The following is a 19,465-nucleotide window of genomic DNA, read 5'->3' as shown; positions in this document are numbered from 1 at the left end:
GAATTCAATTCGTTTGATTCATTTCTACAATAATTTTACTGGCGCAAATGGCGCAAACGAGGACACAGCTGTGGCCCGGTCTGTATTTCGAACAGAACTGAGCCGAAACCTGAAAGGTGGAGACTTTTTAGGACACATTCTAAAGAAACTCTTCAAACACTCAATCATGCATCCTGCAGAACAAAATCAATCGACAAGTCCAGTAACACGAAAATATTGTAATGTTATAAAAAATCATTCCATTCAGACGTAAAAAATATATTCATACTTGCTACAGCGCACAAGGGATGGAAGTACTTCTAAAATGTTTAAAGAGGTTTAGGGTTGAATAGTTCGCGAGCGTGGGAGGCTAGACCAACATTTGAAAAGGGCGTAACAGCAAAAATTTATTCGTCTACATATAAAGCTATTATGTGGACAAAGAATCAGAAGGAATAAATTTCGGCTGTTACGCCCTTCTCAAAAATGTTGGTCTAGACATTATATTTTTCTTTAGTAATATTACGGCAATAGTGAGACATACAAACAATTATAATAGCTAATGTTCAAACATTTGTGGATCAATATTACCTTACTTAGAACAACAAACACCCTGAAGATATGATTAAACTACGTGTTACACGAGCAAAAGTAATTATTATTATAGGTATGGGCAGAGAGACTGTCATTGAAAAGCGTGATTAATTGCTGGTCTCAGGTCCGTACAGAGCTTTTTTTAAGGTCCCCGAAGTAGAAACCCGGAGACCGTTTAATCTTTCGGTGGGGGCGGGGGTAGGTGGTTAAGAGAGGAGTCCGAGGCCAGAACCAGCCATATTCAGCACTCAGCAGAAGGAACGGCAATCCATTATTTATCTGCTAACGCCATTGTGAATAGATCTTAGTGCAAAGAAAACATCTCTTGCATTGAATTCCATCGGAAATCCAATCTTCGTCAAAACGAGTTGCGAATCCGGCAAATCGTCAAGTAAACCCTTGAAGGGTTATTTGCTGGCTTTCCTAAGAAGTGAACTGAGCAGCAAGTTCAAAGGTCTTCAAACGCGGCACTGTCCGCCGGCAACATCTACCGTCATCAAATGCGGCGCGTAAAGCAGCGAACTCAAGGCCACCAACCGACGAGAAGCGCTTCTTCAAAAATTTCCACATTTATCCTACAATTCTCCAGAATTCTGCAAGGAAACCCCCAAAAACTCATCTAAAAAACTCAGAATTCCTCCAGAATTGGAATTTCTTCAGAAATTCCCCTAAAAATGCTTCCCGAAATTCCTTTGGAAATTCTTCTTAAAGTTTTTCCAAAACTGGGGTATCCATGACTCTTATCTCCGTTTCTAAAAAAGAGCAAGCAAGCATATCCAATCTTGAATGTAGTTCCGGAATATACCCTAAAAACAAGAAAATGGTTTAAAAAGTTTAAAAAAATAGTTTCTGAATCATACAAATTTGCCATATTACTGGAACATACACCGCATATAATAAACAATAAACAACTACGGAAATCCCCATGACTACTGTTAAGAATTAGCACAAATTCAAATTCAAACCAAAAGGTTGCTTAGTTTTACTGGGTACCGCCTGGTACCGCAAAGTTTAGAACACTGGAACCATAAAATGAGTACTAATTTACTCTGACCCCAACATCTTGATAATTATATCTATGAGCGTACTGTAGGGTCATGGGTTCGAGTCCCATCGAAGGGAAAGTGGTTACCTCCAATACATTTTCCAAATCAATATCTTCCACATAACGTACATATTAGAGTGGGGCGTCATGGTCATTTTTTCAAATCAATGGTTTTTCGAAGCCATTCTGGGTCCTGAACAACTGTGCAGAATTTGGGTCCGATTGGTTGCTTCCTCGCTTTCCGCATCGCGTTTAAAGTTTGTATGGAAATTAGTACGGGAGAACGTATATTTTTGCATTTCTAAAACTAGAGGTTTCAGTTCATCGTAAACTAAGTGGCACATTGCGTTAAAGTATAACCCAAAGGATGCCGAAAAACTTTGCTGAAGAAGGCACGTTGCTGGAACGTCCAAGGAAAAAGTTATAACGCCTCGAAGATTGAGTGTTCAAACCATATGCAAAAAATCGTTTATTCTGCCAGCACTGCCGAACTACGTAGACCATTCATTTAACTGAGTGTTATTTCAAAATAATTTATCTTATATAGGGCTTTATAGCTAATGGGAGCTATTCGGAATCAATTCACAAAGAAAAAAATCCAACAAGAAGGAAGATTGGTTTTGCCTTCCGATAACCATAGGCTGTCCGGTAGTGCTAGCAGAAACATTGATTTCTTGCATATTGTTTGAACAATCAGTTTTCGAAACGTAATACAGTCAAACCTCCATGAGTCGATATTGAAGGGACCATCGACTCAAGGAAATATCGAGATGTGGAACAGAAACTCCTGGGAAAGCTCTTTGAAGGGACCATCACAGTAGCCCTGGAAATATTTTTTAATATGGAATAATTTGTTTCCATGAGTCGATATCGATTCATAGAACATCGACTCATGGAGGTTTGACTGTAACATTTTTTGTGGACCTCCCAGCTACGTACCTTCTTCGGCAAAGTTTTCCGGCATCTTTCAGACTATATGCTAACGTATTGAGTCACGTGATTGATGATAAATTGAAACTGCTAAGAGCTAAAATGTAAAAAAGTACGTTTTCCCATACTAATCTCCATGTAAATTTAAAACGCGATGCGGCATGCGAGATCGCAACCAATCGAGCCCATATTTTGCACAGTTGATTGGGGACCCAAAACGATTCAGAAAAACCTTGATCTCACTTGATCGGACGAAGTTTGCGTTTTTCCATACAACTGCGCCCCACTCTAGTACATATTCACATATGAGTTTTCATAACATTGTAAATTAACGTCCAAGTCGGGTGGTTTAATCCCCGGAAATAGGCAATTACCTTTGATTGAACTGAACTTGAGTTGCGTGCACTTGCCTACGCAATGCGGTCGCATCTGAGCTTGACGACCGACTGGCACATAGCTTACACAACCTCACTTGATCAGTACCGTTGCTGATGAAGAATGTGTATAGCCGCCAGACATTCTAAATAAAAGATAATTTAGTTACTAGATAAAGATTGTCGCTGTCGTCGCTGTCCGGAACATCTTTTGCTGGCGAGGATAGGGGAGATAAATGTCAAAGAAGGAAAATCCATACGATTTGACAGGTATGTACCACACATGTTTCGGACAGCAGAACAAAGGGAACCGAAGCGACAATCTTTATCTAGTAACTAAAATATCTTTTTTCTAAATACTCACCCTCCTCTAATGTGGACGTGTATTGTAATACCACAGACAAACAGACATAACACTCGTCAAATTTCCATCGTTCACTGATTTACTAGTCAATTCAAATAATCATTAGATGGCCAATCGGTCACTAGAGGCGCGTGCATCGGATTTGCTCGAGTTTGACATTTGCTCACTACCGCCATCTGGTTCGTGATTTACCCAACTAACTGAAATCAACAGATGTCGTTAGTGTTTAAATGACGATGAATTTGATGAGTAAATGTTCAATGTGTTATGTCTGTTTGTCTGTGGTAATACAATACACATGTGGAAGTATTGGCTTGATAAATGGATTGCGAGTGATTTGACTATGCGTCCAATTTGGGAATCTCGAGCTCGTTCAGTAGCCGCTAGGTTGCGAAGGCCGACGGAGGTCCTTCGTAGCTTAGTTGGTTAAAGCACCAGTCTAGCGTACTGTAGGGTCATGGGTTCGAGTCCCATCGAAGGGAAAGTGGTTACCTCCAATACATTTTCCAAATCAATATCTTCCACATAACGTACATATTCACATATGAGTTTTTATAACATTGTAAATTAACGTCCAAGTCGGGTGGTTTAATCCCCGGAAATAGGCAATTACCTTTGATTGAACATAGATTTAACTTATGATGTATATCAGCGCACACATAACCATTCTCCACGCGAACTACTAATAAAATATATATCCAAATAAACTTTATGTGTGGTCTCTAATTAGCAATTATTTAATTTATGTGTGGTTCTATAGACGAATCCAATAAAAATAAGAAGAAGACACACGACGGTGTTAACTTTGACAGATCCTACAGCACAGCATAGGAAGATCATTTTAAAATGCTTATAATAAATTCTAGACAAAATGTAATTGAAATCTGATTGATGTATGATACGGAAAAAGTTCCGAACTGTATGATAGATACATTTTTGGAAAAAAAAATCAAACAATCTAGATAAGCTTCCAGATATGTAATTCAGAACTTTTTCTGTACCGTACATCAATCAGATTTTAATGAATTATTGGCAGTGGCTGATTTTCTACTCGCCGCTTCCGCATCCAGGCGCTATCGTATATGCGCAAATAGCCAGCATGAGTTAACCGCCAGAAATGTGTATGGCGAAAGACATCTAACGCGGGTTTTCTCAAAATTAGGAACTTTTCATGAAAAACTATTTGGTACCGGTTATGAAGGAAGGTGTCCGCTACTACGCCTACCAAATATTTTTTCGATGAAGCTGCTTAATATTGAGAAATCAAACCTTAGATGCCTTTCGCCATACTGATTTTAAAAAGTTAACTCCTAGTGTACCGCTGTAAGCATGCTCAAAGTAGGCGATTCATTACAATTTGTCTAGAATTTATTATAAGCATTTTAAAATGATCTTCCTATGCTGTGCTGTAGGATCTGTCAAAGTTAACACCGTCGTGTGTCTTCTTCTTATTTTTACTTGGATTCGTCTATATCGATTATATTAGGGTGGAGCTAGCAACCCTATAACCAGAGACCGGCGGAGTGAAAAACTGTAGAAATGGCAACGTATGAAAATGCATGAAATCGTGAAAATAACACTGGCAGCACTTGAACTTTTTGCTTGCTTCTTATGGAAGCAAAAAGTAAACAAGTCGAATTGGAACTGCTTTTGACGGTTCGATTGGAAACAAGATGGCGTCTTCGCCGATCTCTTATTCTAGTATTTCTAGGTGGAGCTATTGCAAAAATTTATAACGGCGACACATATATCTGATATAGATATTTTTGGCAGTGTATCCATGGTGCGTTTCGCCTGCCACAGCCCTTGCTATTTTGCGGTTCCATCCGTCGTGAATTCGGCACAATGTTTACATCCGGAAACTGCATAATTATATCCGGATCTGCAATTACATATATGAAGCATGTGAAATCAAGGAAATTAAATAAATTTTCAAACAAAACTTACCAGAAGTACAATTTGCTGCTCGGCAATGGTGTGTTCACTTCCTGGCTCAGTTCGCGACACAAATCTCTCGAACCTAAAATATTGTCTATCCGGAAAAAAGTTAGACCGATTTTTATACCGAAGTTGGATATTTCTCCAGATACAGGCAACTTTCCCAACTTCGGAAATAGTGCGCTAGATTCGTCTAAAGATGCGCTAAACAACGCATCAATTAGTTTGACAGATAAAACTTCGGAAGAAAGTTCGGTTCGGAAGTCCCGACCTCCGAATTCTAAGTTGGTGCTACGCCGACAATATATGTGGGAAAGGAATATAATTTTCGACTACACTCTGAGAAAAATCTATACTAAATAGATTGAAAACCATTCTAAACGGCTATTCGCCTGGTTGACCCCAAGCTCGTATTCGATCCAACAATGCTTGATTAGTATAACTTCATGAAAATCGTTCTCTAGTATAAGTTTGATTTATACTTGTTTAGTCTAGTTTTGATTTCTTCATGGTTTTTAGGTTAAAAGGATTTTTAATTATTCTTTTTATTAAATTTTGTATGATCGGTAATATACAATACATTGGTTCAGCCATGCATATCAACGAATATTGAAACTTCGAACAAAAATTTGGGAACATCATGATCCACAATGATGCTGTCGAACCGGGCCTGCAAGATATATTTCCGAAATTTTGTCGTATTTCGAAGCGGCGGAGGTTGTGGTGCTCCGTTGGCTATAACACTGAAAGCGTCGTTACAAAACTGGAGGTACGAGATGATGATCGACGATCTGGAAAAGTAATAATTATTTGGATGTAAACAACCTCCTAAAATGTATGCTGCCTTACAAAAATACGGGACATGACACCGGAGCATGTTGATGTGTGTATCAAAGTTGATGAAAAATTTGCACCGCGCGTGGGCAGCCGGTGCTGAATGATTCGATTCAAACAGTGCTTTGATTCACTCCTATACTTCTCCAGGGTAGTAACAGGATCCAGTGCGTATAACTTCCGGTGGTAGGAGTTTCGAGTCGTGTCCACTTGGCCCACTTGTCGGTAGCAAAGTAGTATTCATAGCTGCCTAGTGCTAGCCGAAAAGTTGTAGGTTACTATTATGTGCTACCTATCGGCTTCGCGCAGCAATCTGAAAAGATGATTCAATTAAGATGATCAATTAAATTTATTATTAAAAAACAATCGTGAGCAGTAAAATAAAGGCAAACTCGTTCATACAGGCACGAATACGATTTCATTGCTGATCAATAGTAGATTCTGCATATCAATACTTACCATTCCGCCAGTCCCGTTAGCTCGAGATACCTCCTCTGAATGAAATAGATCGTGCTTTTGAGGCTGCGGCATCCGGCACACGATGTGCTCCACATATCCACCACAAAGTCGTACGTGAGAGGACGAACAGCTACTTCAATTACAGGCTACGACGACTTTTCTAGAATTGCTTCCAACCTACAATCGTCGACGGTTGCTTCATCCAGTTTAGATCCCTCCCTAATTAAATGGCCGCGCTTTCCCTGATTTCGCTGAATACTATCTCGTAAGAGCATGATTTTTCTCGATATTTTATACGAAGCTGCTTCTCGTTTTCGCTGAATGATCTACATCTGGGTGCTGCGGATAGAGCTGTTTTTCAGCGCTCAAGCGAGTAGAGGGATATTTTGAAATCACTACCACAAACAAAATTATATTGCAGTTACTTGGCTGTCAAACATTTCCCGCTCTTCGAATTTCTCTTTCCATGCTGCACGAGGGCGCACAAATGCTCTAGACTCTAAATGACTTTACGATTGTTTACATTCATTCCTGCTCCAATCAGCTGCTGAATATCGTGAAATATGGTAACGAGTGCTTTTTATTTGCATTCCTACTAATTTTCCACTCGAAATATAATGTGAAAATATTTGTTACAAAGAATACAAAACTCAAACCAAGTTTATTTTTATTTTTTCCCCAAATAATAACAATACTTCTCAATATTAGATCAGAAACGAACATAACCACAATCTTCAATGTTTGGCTCCGGCACAATAGAAAAGTTTGGCTTCAGTTTGACAACCAAATCGATTCTATTCGCACCACCCAGATCTACATAAAGAATTGATAATTGGTATAATCTCTTGTTTTACATCAATCTTCAACATTATTTACGCTTTTATCGTTGTCTATCAATTTAATTTAATGAATTACCCAAGCAACCAGAAGTTCGGATAAGAAGGGCTATTTTGGCTTAATCAGCTCTCATTTTAAGTATTTTTTTGTATTAAGGATGCTTGGAACTTGATGTGAACCATAGTGAACCAATTAGTTCGGTTAAGAGTAAATTTAAGTAAAATTTGAACTTCTGGTTGCTTGGGTAGTTTAGAAACTGATATTTTTATAACTGAAATCGAAAAACGTGGCGTTCTGAAGGAAAAAACAAATTGAAAAAATTGGTTCAGTAGTAGACAGTATGCTAACAAAAATATATTTGCTTTATTCCGGTTTAGCATAAATTTTAATGTTAGATAGTATACACTACTAAAAATCCACACATATTTATTGGCAAAAATCCATAGATTTTACTTATAATGTATATCAGCGCACACATAACCATTCTCCACGCGAATTACTTATAAAATATATATCCAAATAAATTGTATGTGTGGTCTCGAATTAGCAATTATTTAATTTATGTGTGGTTCTATATCGATTATATTAGGGTGGAGCTATTGCAAAAATTTATAACGGCGACACATATATCTTATATAGATATTTTTGGCAGTGTACGTTTTATACAATGTAATGTATAAATGTTAAAAATGAATAAAAAGATTAATTTCAAAACCTTTACGGTTTTATTTTATTTCTGAGTGTATGCGATTCGATTAAATATAGGGCATTTTATGAGACGTTTCGCGGTGGCCCGACTATTTACTTCTAATGTTTTGTTTTGGTATGATTCTGCGTGAACATTCCGTTAGGTCCGAACACAAAATAATGTTTGTAACGTTTTACTTTTCATTCGTGTTTTCGTCAGCATTTCATGCTTAGAATGCAATGGTATGAATAATTCAACGACATGTTTTAAGAATCATATGAAAAACTTTGGTCTAAAGCTCTGGTAGATGAAAAGTTAAATAGGCAGAATTGATGATGGGACCCATCGGAATGTTCAGCGCGAAATTACCAAACAAACGGGCTCCCACTGATTGTCAAAGTAGATAAACACGAGAAAAACAGCTGTTTCGATCTGTCTCATAAAATGCCTTATTGTTTTGTCGCGAACATGAACAACATATTTCACTCATATAGAGGTTATAAACTACCCTATGATTAATGTAATTACCCAAATAAAAATTATGTTTGTAAATAGTACCTAATGAAATATACTGGTAAGAACCAAATAAACTTTACATTTGAATTGTTATCAGTATAGTAGTGTACAAAATAGTTGTTTTTACCACGGAATTTTTTTCTGTGTGTGGATTTGCAGTTCTGACTCGAAGTCGTCGGTGCAAAAAGAACTCGTCGGATCAAGAGTCGTCGGTGCAGTTTTGAAGCTGTCATTTTTTTATGGTAGTAGATTATTCTGGTACATCAGCACATAATTTTACATGCCTTTTATTGATGTACTAGACTATTGTGATGACGAATTCAGTTCGTTTTCGTTGTTTATGTGCTTGGGGAAAAGTTTTAAAGTGAATAGAATAACAAGAATTTGTACTGTATTTTTAGTTGTTTGCACAATTTCAATTTCTTAATTCATTCGTTAACTTTCCATGATGCGCCCTGTTGTCGAATGCAATTAAAAACCTTATTCTGTTGACCGTAGTGAGCAAAATAGCTGCGTTGAGTGGAGGATCGATGTTTGCTTAGGTAAATATTAACAGTGAATTAAATGGAGAATGATTTAAGCTCCAGTTTCGAAGCGTGACGAGTGGAGTGTTTGTGAATTAAGTTTGAAACCTGTAAAATGTTGAAATTAATCCAAAATCATCGGGAATTGTATCAGAAAAGATCATGTTGCTCGAAATAAAATCAGAGAACGGGCGACATATTGGATAGACATTAAATTTTTTATGCCTCGCATTTGTGTTTAGTGATCCGGAACGGCAGAATAAATTACGATTTCGCGGCAAATATTGCTTTTGCTTCTGGATTTGGGGAAAACGCTTCGTTAATCGTAATTTTTCTGCTATCTACGTAAGTTATTTCCGTATGCCAAGCCCCGAATCAGGGCAGTTCCTGTTTAGCTCTATGTAATTGCGTATTTGACCTATGTGCATCGATTTCGATTAGGGTGGCTCCACTAATTGTTGCTAGAGTGTTTTATTGTTTTAACGTAGGACTACATTTTTGGTTTTTATGATTTTGTCATTGATCGGTTGCAAAAAATAAATATAATTATGGCCCATTTAATAGTTCCATTACAACACATACAGATAAAGAATATTATGCCAAATTTTCAAAAAGATTGCAGGTATTTTCAATTGATTTGATTTTTTTTTGTATTTTTCCATGTAAAACGAGTTTGAAAAATTCAACGGCATACAACTCAAGTTGAAGAAAACCGACATGGGCAGTATAGGGGCAGTATAGTAATCACAAGTAATAAATAAAATGCAGTGGTAATTGTCGTATTCCAGCCGAAATTGGTTGGAATAAACCGCTATTGAAAAGCAGTGCGACATTCCGTTCGAAGTCGTCAACAAACTGAAGTTCTATTTTTCATCAGACAGTATCCAGTCAGTCATATACTGACTGGATACTGTCTGATGAAAAATAGAACTTCAGCTGTTGACGACTTCGAACGGAATGTCGCACTGCTATTCAATGGCGGTTTATTCCAGCCAATTTCGGCTGGAATACGACAGTAATCAGCTATTAATTAGCAGGATGAACAAAGTACTTAATTCGTCTTAGACGGTTGGGATAAATTTTAAACCTAAATTCTTCAAAAATGAGCCGACAAAATTTCAAAGCAACTGTAGGAAGACGACTGTCAATAAGTAATTTTCAATGGCAAATTTTTAGAATGTTTGGGAAAAGATTTTTTTTAATCAACAGCGTCATAGCTGCGGGAACGGCACCACAATAAGCGACACGGGACAAACATGCCCGACGCGACACTGCAGCAATGCACTATACTATACAACGCATAGTTTACAATTTACATCCCATTTGCGTTATGCGATGCCGTTAACAAGCTCCTAACTATCTGATGCCTATAGAAAATAAAACTTGAAATAATCAAAATTCTTTAGTTATTATAAGTCATTAAGCAAGGTTTCAAACTCCAAATCCGTGCATTAATTAAATCAAAGCGATTCAATCAAATTAATATGTAGGTATTTTCCGTTCATGAATTATTGGCAGTGGCTGATTTTTTACCCGCCATTGGAAATAATCTCACGATTTTCACAACACACTTTCTCAAATTTTATATTTATATTGCTACCTACTAGATTCACATTTAATTTAGTTGATAATAAGAGTAGGTACAAACGATTTCTATTTTTTACTTTTTTACATTAGTGACAAAATATTGACCAAGTCATCAAAAAGTGACTAAAATACCAGGCTAATGGAAATTATACCAATTTTTAAAAAAGTGCTATTTTTTAAAATGCTGCACTTTATATAATTTATTTTTTACGATTTTTAAAATAAGATGCGCTTAGTGGTCAAGTGACTACCGTTTCTGCCTTGAAAGCAAGACGTCACGCTTTCAATCGCAAGCTCGTTTAAATAAAAAAAAAAACAAAATGTGGCATAGACTACATCAATTTCCAAGGTCTTGATCTATGCTTATCTACTCATCCAAATTAACAAAATTTCTTTTCCGTTATATTGTAGAAGTATTCTCGGTCTCTAGTAACAACCATAATTGCACACTGTCATCCCTTACTTTCCCAACGTATGTCCTATTTCATAATAAAAATAAGTAAAAGCAAAAGATTTTCAAATGACAATAATGAAAAATAAAGATAACAAATTTGAAATTCAATCGTAGTAGGTATTTGAGAGGCCCTCCTTAGCCGTGCGGTAAGATGCGTGGCTACAAAGCAAGACCATGCTGAGGGTGGCTGGGTTCGATTCCCGGTGCCGGTCTAGGCAATTTTCGGATTGGAAATTGTCTCGACTACCCTGGGCATAAAAGTATCATCGTGTTAGCCTCATGATATACGAATGCAGAAATGGTATCCTGGCTTAGAAAACTCGCAATTAATAACTGTGGAAGTGCTTAATGAACACTAAGCTGCGAGGCGGCAATGTCCCAGTGTGGGGATGTAATGCCAATGAAGAAGAAGAAGGTATTTGAAATGCTAGCATACTAAGAAGCTAATGAAAAGAAATTTGAAATTTAATCATAGGACATAGGCATTAGAGTGGGGCGTCATGGTCATTTTTTCAAATCAATGATTTTTCGAAACCATTCTGGGTCCTGAACAACTGTGCAGAATTTGGGACCGATTGGTTGCTTCCTCGCTTTCCGCATCGCGTTTGAAGTTTATATGGAAATTAGCATGGGAGAACGTATATTTTAGCATTTCTACTACTAGAGGTTTCAGTTCATCGTAAACCAAGTGGCACATTGCGTTAAAGTATAACCCAAAGGATGCCGAAAAACTTTGCTGAAGAAGGCACGTTGCTGGAACGCCTACGAAAAAAGTTATAACGCTTCGAAGATTGAGTGTTCAAACCATATGCAAAAAATCGTTTATTCTGCCAGCACTGCCGAACTACGTAGACCAATAATTTAACTGAGTGTTATTTCAAAATAATTGATCTTACAGGGCCTTAGAGCGAATGGGAGCTATCCGGAATCATTTCACATAGTAAAAAAAAACGACAAGAAGGAAGATGGGTTTTGCCTTTCGATAACCGTAGGTCGTCCGGTAGTGCTGGCAGAAACATTGATTTCTTGCATATGGTTTGAACAATCAATTTTCGATACGTAATAACATTTTTGACGTAGGACTACGTCTGTGTTTTCTATATTGGGGTACACTTTACGATTGCGAAAATCGGGGACCGTCACGAAAATATGATAGACTTTAAACTTTAATATCTAAGCCGTTTCTCGATGGATTTTCATTTTTTTTTGGACCATTCGATCAAGGATGAGTCAACGCTTCTTTGTATTTATTTGTAAATACTGATTGTCAACTATTTATTATCGATAATTGATGAAAAGTTTAGAAATAGGTAAACTAACCAATCACGTTCATGCATCACTAGCACAGACATCAAAAATCAATCACTTGCGGATTTGGATCTAATCCTCAGTTTGAACAAGGTTTCACGCAGAGCAGACGCATCAAAGCGATCGCAGCGGAGCGAACACAGCATCACGGAGGCGCTAATAACATTTTCAAAGGAAATCAATCGCATTGGTGGTGGTCCTCGATGTGTTGCTGCAGATCATTCAACCTCAACGAACCAGAATTTCATATGAAGAAAGGGTTGACCATAAAAATAGCACTGTGGCGATCCCGCACCGCCAGTGCCGATGCTGAAAATTTAGTACAAATTTTGGTGTCAGTTAGTTGGAAAGGAACATTGGGAAAAAAAATTGATTCTTCTCAGGACCAACATTTTACGAAAAGAAAGAGTTAATTGCGAAAAAGGACTGTTTCCATCCATTAAAAATCACTACATCATCTCCCTCCGACGCGCCATCAAATTTGCTATTTACGATTGAGCTTTGCACTTTGAAGAAAGTTTATTTCGGATCAACCTTCTTTTGTATAAAATGGTGCCTTTTATATAAAATCAATGAAGACGCCACCTCAGTGGAAACTTTCTACAGCAACCACCCATCGGTGAACGTCGCTCGGACAGACAGATGCCGAAAGATAATGTTTTGTAGTATGGAGAAACTTCGTCTTGAGTCAAATTTCTGTTGTCATTCCTCGCAACAATACGCATCTTAGATAAACAACATCTCATAACAAAATTCAGAATCTTGCGAGAAAATTTCATAAGATTCTTAAAATTTGTCATCCTCCGAACGGTCCGTTGTCTGCGGAGTCCTGATCAAAATGGCTCACGCGCGTCGATAACCACACTCAGGCAAATGAACATAAGAAATACAAAAGGCAGAAATTATGAATCTACAAGATTATTGAAAATCGTTGAAACATAAGTCTCTTATGCTGCAGCTTTCTTATATCTAATGAAGTAATTTCATTAGCCCCGCCCCTTCATTAATCGTTATGAGTGCACATTATATTTACACCTATACCAGACCACAAAGGGGCGGAGCTAACGGGCTTAATTTATTGAATGCAAGAAAGCTGCTTTCTAGCGCGCGCGAGCCATTTTGATAGGAATATCAGTATGCTTCGTTCGATTTACGTATTGCTAATCATATTTTCAGGCAGATCGATTGGCAAATATTATGGATCTCTTCAGGTCTCTCGTATTCATGTGATTCGCAATACTCAGTGTCAGAAGAGGCAAAATACTAACCGAGGGTAACATTGTACGTTTTTCACAATCCCACTTGTAATGCTCGCAGTCTGCGCTTCGATTCTTGTTCTACACGTTCTCGAAGCCTGCGTAAGCGCTCTCCTTCTGCTGCGGCAACCGTTTCACATGCTTCTTGCGCTTTTAAAGCGTAGACGCTGCTCTCGAGCTGCTAGCAGTTGCTGTTGGTCGATTTGCTGCTGTTGTCGTAGTGCCATTATTTAACTCGGAAGTGTTACCTTGAGCGCCTGTAGATGAGAATCGTTGGTCAATAGTCAAAACTCAATTCGCCAAATGAAACAAATACTTACAACTTCCTCCAAACTTCGGTTCCCTCATACCATGACGTAATAGACTGGAAAAATACAAATAAGTTGATGTTAGTTGATTCTATGGAGAAAAAATTATATTCAATTGGACATCATCCGGACAATGCCACTATAGGTGTGGAGGCACGCTTGCAGGCTTAATTGACGTGGTTACCAAAGGTGAGCTTATTGTCGATCTACCCCAAGAGTTGATGGAGAGTTCTGAGGTGACCGTGCGTTGCCTGCCCTATCACTGCTTGTTGCTCCGACTTTCGGTTGTTAACAACAACCACATCAGTCTTATGTGAGCCAGTTCCAACTTCCTGAACTCATCCACTCCTCCATGCGATCAAGTGGGCTGCAGTCACTCCACCTCTTCGATCGATTCGCCGTAGACCTCAAGCGTAATATCGTCAGCGAAGCCGACGATTAGCACGCCCACCGGGAACTTCAACCTCAAGACACCGTCGTACATGACGTTCCATAACACCGGACCCAGTATGGAACCTTGCGGAACCCCTGAGGTTATGTCAACGCACTTCGACCCGCCTCTTGTCGTATACCAGTATTCGATTCTGGAATAGCTCCGAGAATCTTGTACTCAGGAATTCCAAGACGCAGGAGCGCATCTGCAATGCGCTGTCCAACTGGCACTATTGAAGCATTCCTCACGTCGAGAGTCACTACTGCACAATAGCGAACTCCCCTCCTCTTACGCTGGATAGCTATCTCCGCGGATTTTTTGCTTGATCTAATCTCAGTCTTCAGAGCGGCTCTAGCAGCCACGAACGCCACCCGTCGTTCAACACGCTCCTCTTATGTGCGTGCTCGCTGCATCCGCCTCCTTGACGGAAGGCAGGCGCGGCGTGGTTCGCAATTGCTTGAGTCCACCAGTAACCGGTGGCCTCCATTCCTGGGTGGACTTTCCTGGCATGATGGCATCGCATGCACGCGAGAGAACTGTTCAGCTGCTCGCCGCTCAGACCGAGAGTATTGTGCTCGCGGCGGAGCGCTCTTCCCCTCGTCGTCGAAGTATGCTGTCTTCCACGTACGAGGCCTGGCCTCGCCCTTCTTCCGTCCGCTGAATGCTGGTCGTATAGTCGATACTGTAGCGAATCGCCAGGATCGCTGTGAGTGTACCATCATCCCTCGTTCGAACTACTCGTTTGGGGGCCCAGAACGTAACGTCGATAATCGACTCGGCACCGTTCCAGCTGTTTGACGGTACCGACATTAGAATCCACATCCAACATGCCAGTGTTCCAGCAGGATCTGCCCCGTTGATTCGTGGATCGGCTTCCCATTCCACGGCCCAAGCGTTGAAGTCCCCGCTATAACCACCGGCCTACGCCCCATCAAGTTAGCCGTCAAACAATCTAGCATTCCACCGAACTGCTCGATCGACCATCGAGGAGGCGCATAGCTACAGGACCCGTTGATTTTGCAGAGCGAAGCCTCTGACGAAGACCAACTCTTGGACTGGGTATTTCCTGATGACCATATCGCCGCCATTTTAGACCCATCCGTGACCCAATTACCGTTCCTGGCGGGTACCCGGTAAGGATCTGCTATGATGGCGATATCGTCCCCATTCAGCACTGTCTGACAGCGGTTGCTGGGCTGCATCACAGTGGTTCAGGGTTTGCTGCGTTACCTGCACTGTGATTTTGCAACGCTTAAACGCCGGCACTTCAGACCCCCATGGGGTGCTTGCTGTTCCCAGCTTTGCTGGAACAGATCAAACAGTTGGAGGGTTCGTGCAGCATTGTGCCTTATGTCCCTCAATCCGCAGCGTCAGAGCTTGCTTCTGTCAGGGCCTTTGCAGTCCCATTGCTTGTGCCCCGGTTCCAGGCACTTGAAGCAAACTTCGGGTTGCTCATATATGCCCACAGGGCATACCGACCACTCCACCTTGACGCTCTCTAACTTGACTATTTGCGGTGGACGCCTCCACTTCACACTGTCGCCACAGTGCCGTGACGAGCTCTTCGACTTCGGTGACCTCGTCCAGGTCTTTAACCCTAGATTCACATCCGTCGTAGTGCCCTCATCTTGACCGTCTCGCCTGGACTTCCTCCGCCAACTCTTGTAGGCGGCGCCCTTTTGCAGACGCCCCGCTTTAGCTCGGATCATCTCGCCCATTCGGGTACGTCTTATTCGACGTACGTCGGCGCCTAGTTCACCGAGCTATACGTCACTCCTCATCGCCTTCAAGGCGTCCGAGTACTAGCCTCGTCCGTTTTGATGACTAGGGCATCGCCCTGGAGCGCGCCTACCCTGACTCATGCACCCTTTCGCCTGGGCCTTCTTTTCGGCCCTTGACGTCTTCGTTTCCTCTTGTTCTGACCGGGTCCAGGAGGCGTCACCCCTCTATTCCCTGGTCTGGGGCGGCTGAGAGCTCTCAGCCTGCCGTAACCCTTACCACCGTCTTTCCTGGGTGGACGAATCTTTCAGGTCCTCCCCCAGTTTTGGATACCTGGCGGGGTTCACTTCCAGCCCCACTCTTGTTCGGGGTGTAACCCTCCCGTTTTGGAGCGGCCCCAGGAGCTCATCCCTGGAGACTTCTCCCCGTTTTGTTCTGCTCCGTTAGAGGTCACCCCCGACTGAATACTTGAGCCTCGTCTGGGTGACTTTGGCACCACCGTCTTCGCTGCGCCCTCGGTCGATTCACCTTGCCCAAATCCACGAATTCTTGGGCCTCAGTCTGAGTAGACCTCACTCCACAGATTTCGAGTTCGCACTTGCCGTCCCGACCGCCGTTTCACTTGGCGTCCAACATCGACTTTCGGTTTCAGCAAGCTCCTCTTGAGTTCCTTACTGATATTATGCTTCGATGACGCAAAGTCGATGATGGCGTCCAGCTTTCCGTCGCCACCTCGAAGGCCGAAAGCCCATCGCGTTTGCGGTTTATCGGTTTCAAGCCAAGGGCGTCTATAACCTCTACCGGCGGAGCCTGGGAGATGGTTAAGTGACCCACGATGGCGCTGCGCACTGAGCTGCCGCTATTACCTCTGGCCTCCTAGGCGGAGACCTGAACAACCCACCTCTTGCGAAGGGGTTGTCGTCTACACTACTACCACTAATGAATCGCCTGCTTTAGGCGTAATTACAGCGGCACACTAGGAGTTAACTTTCTGAAATCAATATGGCGAAAGGTATCTAGGTTTGATTTCTCAAAATTAAGCACCTTAATCGAAAAAATATTTGGTAGGCGTAGTAACGGACACACCTCTCATAACCGTACCAAATAGTTTTTCGAAAAGTTCCTAATTTTGAGAAAACCCGCGTTAGATGTCTTTCATAACATTCAGGCGGTTAACTCATGCTGGCTATTTTGCGCATATACTATAGCGCCTAGGTGTAGCAGCGGCGGGTAGAAAATTAGCACTGCATAATTCTCGTTAACTTTCAAAGGACCTAAGTAACATTTTTTCATGAATTAATTTGAATACGCAATCAACAGAACACATGAAAGCTTTCGATTGCAGTACTCAAATTAATTCATGAAAAAATGTTACTATGATAAACGAATCATTGAAGAATTGACTTGTTTTCCATTTTGGTCCCACGAGTTGCTCAGAAAGTAATTCCGCCCAGAGCCCAGCGCGCGGTAGGGACAAGTTGGGAGCGCAGTTGTATGGAAAATCGCAAACTTCGTCCGATCAAGTGAGATCGGTTTTCTATAGTTTTTGGGACCAATCAACTGTGCAAAATATGGGCTCGATTGGTTGCGACCTCGCATGCCGCATCGCATTTCAAATTTACTGGAGATTAGTATGGGAAAACGTACTTTTTACATTCTATTATGTGGCTTCATTTTACATCACAATCGTGACTCAATACGTTAGCATATAGTCTGAAAGATGCGAAAGACTTTGCCGAAGAAGGTACATACCTGGAAGGTCTACTAAAACTCAAAGGTGCAGCCCATCGGGTTGTACGCAAAAGTGACGATATGACTAGCGCTATACGAAATGGAGGGTATTTTCATCATAATTTGTGTAAATTTATTAGCATTGTGCAAACTGCTCAGGTCAACCAGATCAAGAAACTGAAGGTAGCTCCCAGTTGGATGAACCAGCCGTGGAAAAGGAACGACTCATCGGCCGCATCGCCACTGTAGGCATTCGTCTATCTTTCAGTGGATATCATCAGAATCCTAGAAGACATTATGCTCACAAATGTCCGGCAGAAAGGAAAAAATACGCAGAATCAGGGTGGCGCGACAAAACACAAATATATTAATTTGCAACGTTCAACGACTTCCCCGCGATGGAAGCGAACATGCATCGTTTTCTATAGCGCTGGTGGCAACGTGAGCAGGACTTCAAGAATAAATTACAAACAGTCCTTTTCAGGACTTAAACTTTTATCAAGAAGAGGTTTTGACCGCTAGGAAAATTGTTTACCCAGACAAACAGACTGTTCGGCTGTTTAAACGACAATGACGATTTTGGAAAGATTTGTTGTTTTTAATAATGCGCCATTTGAAAACTAAGGCAGCTAAACGACATTTTTCACTAATGGCGTCTTCATCGATTTGGCCGTCGTCGACGGTAAATTTTCTGCCAAGATTCTTTGGTTTTGTTTCGTTAGTCATTAGAAATGATATCGATTTTTTCGGGTTACCATCGTTTGGCGACGACAAGTTGCCCTTTGGTAGCACAACCACAAGCGCACTTCGGAGGAGATGATGCAATGAGTTTGTTCAAATGGATGGCGTCAGTAGCAGTCAAATGAATTTCCTCACAAGATTTTGATTATGTTTTGTTGTGGTTGAGGTTGAAAAGCTCCATTATTTGAAAATATCGGTTCTTCACAGTACCATTATTTTACACAAGGGTAGTTTAATCCGGATGCAAGAATGTTCATCAAAGTCCAAAATTAATAGTTTGGCGTTAACAGAAGGTTTTTCTTCGATAGCAGAATGAAAAGCGCGCGTCGGTGAGTGACAACGCAACAAATTTGTTCGAATGAATGGAATCGCTTACAGCAACCGAACTATCACGCCAAACGCCAATTCCACCGAAACAGTCCATTTTGCAATCAACCCTTTCTGTTTAGAAGATGCTGGTCCTGAGAAGGACCAATTATGTTTCCCAAAGCACGTTTCCAATAACTAACTGCAACCCAATGCTTGTCGAAACGTTAGGGTTAGAATTCCACTTCGTGCTGTTACTGTCCGACGACTACTCGATGAGTTTTCGCTAAGAAGCCACAATTTGTAATCAATTTTCAGCATCCACTGCATCGCACGGATCGAAACAGACGTCATTTTTGTATCAACTCTTTCTTCACATAAAATGCTGGTTTGTTGAGGTTGAATGACGACCACCAACGCAGACTTCCACCACCAATTCGATGATTTTCCTTTGAAAATACTATCAGAGCGCCTTCGTGCTGCTGTGTTCGCTCCTCGTCGGCTCTGTAAAATCTTATTTAACCGCTCTCTGCAGAATTC

General features: G+C 40.8%; 1 protein-coding gene and 1 long non-coding RNA gene across 3 annotated transcripts in view; one reads left to right on the top strand and one right to left on the bottom strand.

Annotated features, from left to right (window-relative positions):
- Window positions 1-5,794: 5,794 nt before the first annotated feature.
- Window positions 5,795-7,325, bottom strand: LOC134215928 (uncharacterized). Its single transcript, XR_009980366.1, has 3 exons — window positions 6,518-7,325; window positions 6,074-6,371; window positions 5,795-6,015 (listed from the first exon to the last, which is right to left on the bottom strand). It is a non-coding gene; the product is annotated as an uncharacterized LOC134215928 (long non-coding RNA).
- Window positions 7,326-8,865: 1,540 nt separating this feature from the next.
- LOC134211711 (apoptosis-stimulating of p53 protein 2) overlaps window positions 8,866-19,465 on the top strand; it is a 35,264-nt gene continuing 24,664 nt past the window's right edge. For both annotated transcript variants that reach the window (XM_062688863.1, XM_062688862.1), the window contains exon 1: window positions 8,866-9,100. The gene's annotated coding sequence lies outside the window, so the exon portion shown is untranslated. The remainder of the gene's footprint in view (window positions 9,101-19,465) is intronic.

Source organism: Armigeres subalbatus, chromosome 2 (assembly GCF_024139115.2).
Source record: "Armigeres subalbatus isolate Guangzhou_Male chromosome 2, GZ_Asu_2, whole genome shotgun sequence".
Classification (NCBI taxonomy): Eukaryota; Metazoa; Arthropoda; class Insecta; order Diptera; family Culicidae; genus Armigeres; species Armigeres subalbatus.
Note: the sequence above shows the minus strand (reverse complement) of the source record. Positions and strands in the feature narration are given on the sequence as shown.